Here is a 7783-nt window from a genome sequence, read left to right on the forward strand (position 1 = left end):
GATATATTATATGAGAGACATGATTTGTTTATCAAATCAGTGGATCTAATTGGATTTGCATTGCAAACATTAAATAAAAGTTATAATATATATTAATAAAAAAAAAAATAAAAAAAAAAAATAATCTATATATATATATAGAGAGATTTATTGCAAAATTCTCTTTAGAAATAGCAAAAAATGTCCGCATATTACTGCCCTAGTAATTACCTTTAGAACCGTCAAAACGTCTGTGCACGTCTCATTCGTCCAAACACCATTGCGTGTCCATTGCATGTTGGCATTGTCTTCTGAGGCAAAAGTCATTTATTAAATGAAGAAAAGAATTACGCAGCTTCTTCTACCGCAGCAAATTCCATTCTCTTTGGCTCAATGGATGTTAACGCTGTTTTATTTGCATGTCTTTTATGCTATTTTCCAGTTTTGTGCATAATTTAATTAGCATCTTTGGATGTAAACATAGCTAGTGATATTTTCAGTTATATTCAAGCGTCAAATTAGCTAATGTGAAACTAAGACTGCGTTTTGCTGAATTTTTTTTCATTAATGATAAATTGTGCAGGAGTTTTTGTCAAATTTTAGTTTAGGAACCAGTTCTCATTATTAACTATTATCAACTTATTTGATGATTTAATTAATTAACAGTATCTAAAGTAGCCATTATGATTAGGTGGATTGTAAAAGAATATGACAAATAAGTCATGACAACGTACACTATAAAAAATGCTGGTCTCCACACAATGGATTTGTGTTGGGAACTTGAAGGAATTAAGTTAGCTCGTTAGTTTTTACAAATTTCAGTGGATTGAACATTAAACAATTAAGTTGTCACTAAAAACTCAAGAATTGTGTTGTGTCAGCTCATTTAAAATAAGTCGTTTGAACAAACAGCAAACATTTTTGAGTTTATGTAACATGTAAAAGTTAAATAACTTGGAAAAAAACAATACTTGAAATAACTTAGGGGTAGTTCACCCACAAATCAACAATTTACTTATTTAAATACTGATCCTCAAGGGGTTTCAAACTTTTATGAGTTTTTTTTCTGTTGAACACTAAAAATAAAGTTATTTTGAAAAATGTTAGAAACTTTTAACTAGGACTGGGCGATTTAGCCGAATCTAAATCTCGATTAATTGATAATTTTAACTCAATTACGTTTCAGAAACAATTATTTTATTTATTTATTAATTTTTTTTGCCCTCATAGTTCACTGACTGCTGTCTAAAGACATCTGTGGTGCAGCTTTCAAGCATCGTCAATGTAGTGCAAAGTAAGGTTCAAGAATGGATCCATCGTCCTACTTGACCAGAGATCAGATGTAACTGCAAAATGGCAGCAGAAGTAGATATCAGCCTTAACAGGACAGGGTCATGTGACACGTGTAAAGGGAAAGTAACTGAAAAAAATTGTCCCGGAAAAATTGGATCGATAGTAGATTCTGAATGTCTATTTGATTACTTTTCGATTAATCGCCCAGCCCTACTTTTAATGATTAAATACCTATAGAAGCAAAAACAAATACTATGGAGGTGAGTGGCTACAAGTTTTCAGCATTTTTCAAAATACCTTTTTTGTGTTTAACAGAAATAAAGTGATAAGTGAATGATGAGCAAATAATGACAGGATTTTAGTATTGGGTGAACTTCCATTTAATCATGTATGACCATATATTTTTTTAAGCTAAAAGGGATTTAACTGGTTGTTTATTGTAATATATTGTAATAGCTTGAAAATAATTTATTAAAATACTAAGACAGCCACACTTTTTTTTTTTTTTTTTTTTTACAATTTGTGAACTAGGATTAATTTCAAACAATCAATTAAAGAAATAGTTCACCCAAAAAGGAAAATTTCCTCACGGTGTTCTTAGACTCATGAGTTTCTAAACATGAATTTATGTATTCCATTGAACGCAAAACAAGATATTCTGAAGAATGTTGGAAAAAGCAGCCATTTACATCCATAGGAGGACCAAAAAATACTATGGAAGTCAATGGCTGTTTTTAATACCTAATAAATCTTACTTTGTGTACTCCAACAGGTTTGGAACAAGTGAATGTTCATTAAATGACTAGATTTTTATTTTTAGTCAAACTGTCCATTTAATATGGGCTTTTAAGTACAGATAAGCTATATGCACAATAATATGCAACCAGTAAATAGTGAGAATCGTTCCTCAAACTAAACCATTTCCAAAGTTTCACTACTGTGAAATTCTAAAAAAAACTGTATATTATCAAACTGTATATGTAGGTAAAAATGCACATTTTATCCTTGTCATGTATTGTCAATGTAGTATTTGTGAGCGTGACGACATGTTAAGATAAAAATTTGCCAATTAGATCTCAATATAGTGATGTAGAACCTGGAAATCTCTTTCAAATCCAATATCCTTCTGTTGATCAGAGCAGCATAAACGGCTTAATTAGCATGTGTAAATCTTTCACCCTTTTGTAGAAAAAGATTCAAAGAAAATCGGCACACTGCCACTTTAGCTCTCAAAAAGTCTTTAATGTCACAACGTTTCGACCGGCATGGTCTTCATCAGGTAAAGCATTACAAATGGGAGTACTCAAGAAATAGTGAAACAGCTCTACACAGCACCTGCAGTAAATCATCACAATCAGCCAACAAGCCAATAAACAGGAACATTTACATTCAATAATATACATATGAACAATATGAGATGCATACATACTATTACAAAAAATATTTAAAATACAAATACAAATTTTAACTTTTAACTTCCTCGGAGACAGAGTATTCAATATATAAATATAGTGCATCACACCTGCACAAAATCACATCAATCAACCATAAGGCCAGTGGACCTAGGGGTAAACAATTGTGTACACATATTTAGTATACAACAGTATAGAATATAAATACACTTACAAAAAGGATTTTAAATCAAAATCCAAATTTAAACCTCTCGGGGATAAAGTGTTTAGTGTGTAAATGTAAAACGCTTCCCTCTGTAATAAAAGTCTGTCAATGTCAGCACCTTCACTTGTTCAATGCCAATATATCGTAATGTCGGAAGGTTATGTTTCGATGCATTAAAATGAACAGAAATAAGATTTCGTTGATCGTTTAATCGTATATTACTTCTGTGTTCAGCAATTCTTGTTTTAAAGATGTGATTTCATGCAACACAAAAAATGTGATCTATATGATTAAATGTCCTTGTGGTTTAGCCTACATCTGTAAAACACGACGGTGTTTAAAAACAAGAATTGCTGAACACAGAAGTAATATACGATTAAACGATTAACGAAATCCTATTTCTGTTCATTTTAATGCATCGAAACATAACCTTGCGACATTACAATATATTGGCATTGAACAAGTAAAGGTGCTGAGAAGGGGTGGGAACATTGACAGAATACTCTGTCTCTGAGGAAGTTAAAAATTTTAATTTGGATTTATATTTGAAATCTTTTTTGTAATAGTATGTATGCATCTCATATTGTCATATGTATATTATTGTATGTAATGTTCCTGTTTATTGGCTTGTTGGCTGATTGTGATGATTTACTGCAGGTGCTGTGTAGAGCTGTTTCACTATTTGTTGAGTACTTCCATTTGTAATGCTTTACCTGATGAAGACCATGTCGGTCGAAACGTTGTGGTATTAAAGACATTTTGAGAGATAAAGTGGCAGTGTGCCGATTTTCTTTAGATCTTTTTCTACAAATGTTTGTTTTTGATCGAGCAACTGTCTTTGAGATTTTCTAGATGTGCGAACACTTCTGTTTTTTGCTTAAATCTTTCACCCTCCCACAAAACTCTTAAAGAGTGCAGATTCCCATTGAGATGACTGGATTTCACCTGTGAAAACTGAGAACGACAGTAAATGGCCACAGTTTTACGCTGCGGACATCACTTATTTTCAGGAGTGACCATGTAATGGGTTAATGTGATCTCCACATCACCACTGTCTCCTTGAGCACCTGCTGCATTCAAACCATTCCTCCTCTGAAGCACATTTCAGCATTAAAAATGGCTGCATCTAAGTTTGTTTTAAAGGCAACAATTTACAATAAGGTTACATTAGTTCATGTATTTAATAATACATTCACTATCGAATTTATTCATCTTTGTTAATTAATGAAATTAAAGTTGTTAACTGTTAGTTCATGTTAACTCACAGTGCATTAACTAGCGTGTACAACCACAACTTTGGTTTTTATTAATGCATTAGTTAGTGTTGAGCTATGATTTGGGCCAGACAGAATCTGCGAACATTTTTAGCTATTTCTGCCGAGAATTTTGTAAAAAATCTGGATTTATGGAACGATTTTACAAGTATCATATGGGGTTCATACGGTCATGGAGAAAGTTTTGGAAAAACAGAAAAACCCACAAAGTTTTGGAAAAGTCATCAAAAACAGAAATCTGTATACTTGATTATAGCTTATTAAATTATTTTCTGTCCTTGGCCAATCACATACTCTCACATTATTAGTGCGGTGTGAGCATTATCTAAATCAATTTTACATAGATATAAATATACATTTAAACTAAATAGATTGTTGTGTGTTTTATGATATGCTGAAATAAATTAGAACATGCATTGTTTTTCTTTTACCACGCATACAGTATGTAGACATTGCATGAAACTTTAGGTCATGAAAATTTACTTGAAAAGTCTTGCAAAAAATCATGGAAAAGAAATGGAATTTTAGTAGTAAAAATGTGGATGAACCCTGATCATAACTTAACTTAATATATGAAATTAAAAATAATACATTTTTACTTTTATTTAATGTTTACAATGCAAGCGCAATTAGATCCACTAATTTGGTGAACAAAGCAAGTCTATTATATAATATATCTACTAAAAGACAGAAAATATTACTTTACAAACTATTGTACATAAATCTTATGAACTTTTTAATATTACTATTATGATATCATAATAATATTAGCTAAATTAATTTAAAAACTAAATTAATATAAATTTACACACATTTACACAAGTAAATAGACTCAATGATGGGTAAAAAACGGTCCATTTCTGCGCACACAGATTCTGTATGGGCCTAGCTATGATTAATAAATAACATACAAACAAGTGTTGTTCATTATTAGTTCATATTAGTAAATGCATGAACTAATAGAGCTTATTGTAAAGTGTGATCATATTAACTACTAATAGGTAATATTTTTGAGAGCATTAAAGGTGTTTTGAGTGTTAGTGTTGTGAAAATGGCACGTTTTAGCTTTCAACATGTTTTTATATGTTAACCAGCATATGTGGAAATTTACAGTTATATAACACTGTAAACATTCAGTACAACTTAAATATTCAGTTGCTTGCATTGCAAAAAACACAAATTTACTTTAGAATATGTTTTCATGCCCCTTGAAAGACTCAAAAAAACTACTTGTTCAAATTACTTAATTAAAATGAGCTGAAACAACACAATTCTTGAGATTCCATTGGGACAACTTAATTTTTTTATGTTCAGTCCACATAAATTTGTTAAAAGTGTTAAGTTAACTTAATCGATTTGTGTTGGGACACCATGAATAATTTGTGGAACCCTGCATTTTTACAGTGAACTCACCATTCACACGCTTTAAACAAGTTGACTGAACTTAAAATTGTAAGACCACCTACTGCACAGCTTTTTTTTTTGAGTTGACTCAACTTTTAACCCAATTACTGCATTTAAGTTGGCAACTCGGTTGCCCTACAGTTAAGTTGACCGTTTTTTTTACAGTGATATTTATGCTGTCCCTATGTTGACATGATGATGTACAGAGATGATGAAAATACAGTTTTGTGGACCTTGTTGAACATGACATCTTACAACTGCCATCACAGCAAATAATTTTATAACAAATAACGGTATTTGTGCCAAACGTATGCAGATTACGAGGGCACATGTACACACAGTACCTCACACATGGTTTGATCATCAGCATGCTTTATGAAATTCTCCACTGAATATGTGTTTCTGTAAAAAAGTAGGCTGTTTTTAAGTGATATGCTTGACAACCATTTATCTTTTGCTTAACTGTTTTTATTTCTTGCTATTAAAGCCTTATAATTTACAAGTCTTGTGATAAGTGTCGATTTATGAACTGGAATGTGTATGCTCCATAATCAAGATTTGTGATTGATAACTTCGAAAAAGGGAAATGTTTTATGTATTTTTATTGTTCTCATTTAGGGGAGAGTGGGGTAAGATGAGCCATTTTTTAACTTGTGTTTCTCAAGATAATGGAAAAAGATGCAGAAATGCAACAAAAGCAGTTAACTCAATTTCAACTTAATTTAATCAAAACTAGCCATATGATTTTGTTAGCTCACATTGCTAGTTTTGTGGTGAACAATTAATCTGTGCATGTCATTAAGAAAAATTAAATTGCCCTTCTAATCTTTTTTTGACATTTTTCTAGTTTATTCATAACAGTTTCATAGCAGTACAAAACAGCAAAAACATTTATACAATCTATAATACTTTTTACACAAATGAGAAGGAAAATTACAGAAAAACATTAAGAAAAAATCTTTTACTTGATCAAACTCAAGACGTTGAAAATAGAATGGAAAAGTAAGAGTAAAATTGTCCATGAATAATAAGTGCCCTACTTTCAACTCCTAAAAAGATAAGCAAGGAAGAGGCCCCAGATTTTTTCAAACTTTTTAGAAGCATCTGCCACCAAAACAAATTCTTTCAAGCTTAAGAACAGCAACCATTTCAGTCAGCCATATATGAAAATTAGGTGGTAAAGTGGACTACCAGTCCATCAAGTTCACCCTAGCCACCACCATACCAAACATAATAGACATTTACTGATTAATGACCATGATAACACAGAGTCAGAGCATCCAAACAGCGCTAATTTAATATCTGGATTAATGTTTTATCCTAAAACATTTGAATAAAACTGAAAAATATTCTTCCAAAACTCAGAGATCTCGGTGCAAAACCAAAAAGTATGAGCATATGTTCCCACTGAACTCTTGCATCTGTCACATAATGGGGAAACTGAAGGGAAAATTTGATAGAGTTTAGTTTTGGTATAATGTAGCCTATGTAATCTTGCCTTGATAGAACAGATATGAATTCACTTCAGCCCCTCGTCCTAGATATCATTTGAAATGTTAGTTCCAATATCCTCTTCCCATGCCAGTTTGCCCTTCTAATCTTTAATTGAAATCTAAAAATGCACTTCCTATTTATTTATTTATTTGTTTTCAGTTAAATTGTCAGATTATGTATTTTTAGGAATTGGGCACTGCTCTAACTGTCAGTTTTGACAACAAACAGAAATGGTTAGAAGGAGGTGTCTGTTAGTTTGTGATAACTCCCTGCGTGCAGTAGAAAAAACAAGCCACAGCCACTGTTTTCTCATTTAATATATCGTTTCTCTAGGAACTGCAAACAATACGAAAAAAAATAAATAAATAACGGTTGCAGCTTCTGGTTTATGGGGACTTTAACTTAAACTTTTCTTTCAATTAAAATTATGTCAATGTATATAGGACAAAAATATGGATTATTGTAAAAAAAAAATAGGGGTACACAATAAAATGTTGTCCTGACACAAATTAAGTTAACTTAATTGTTTTTACAAATGTAAGTAGATTGAACATAAAACAATTAAGCTTAATTAAAACAATTAAAATAAAATTCAAGAAATAATGATATAGCGCATTTTAAATAAGCAGCAAAAATCTTTTTTTTCTGAGTGAAAGTTGATCCGAGGCAGAGGATAAACTAGCTGACAATCTTATTGAACATTAATCAAACCCATAACCCCA

Source organism: Danio aesculapii, chromosome 3, assembly GCF_903798145.1.
Source record: "Danio aesculapii chromosome 3, fDanAes4.1, whole genome shotgun sequence".
Lineage (NCBI taxonomy): Eukaryota > Metazoa > Chordata > Actinopteri > Cypriniformes > Danionidae > Danio > Danio aesculapii.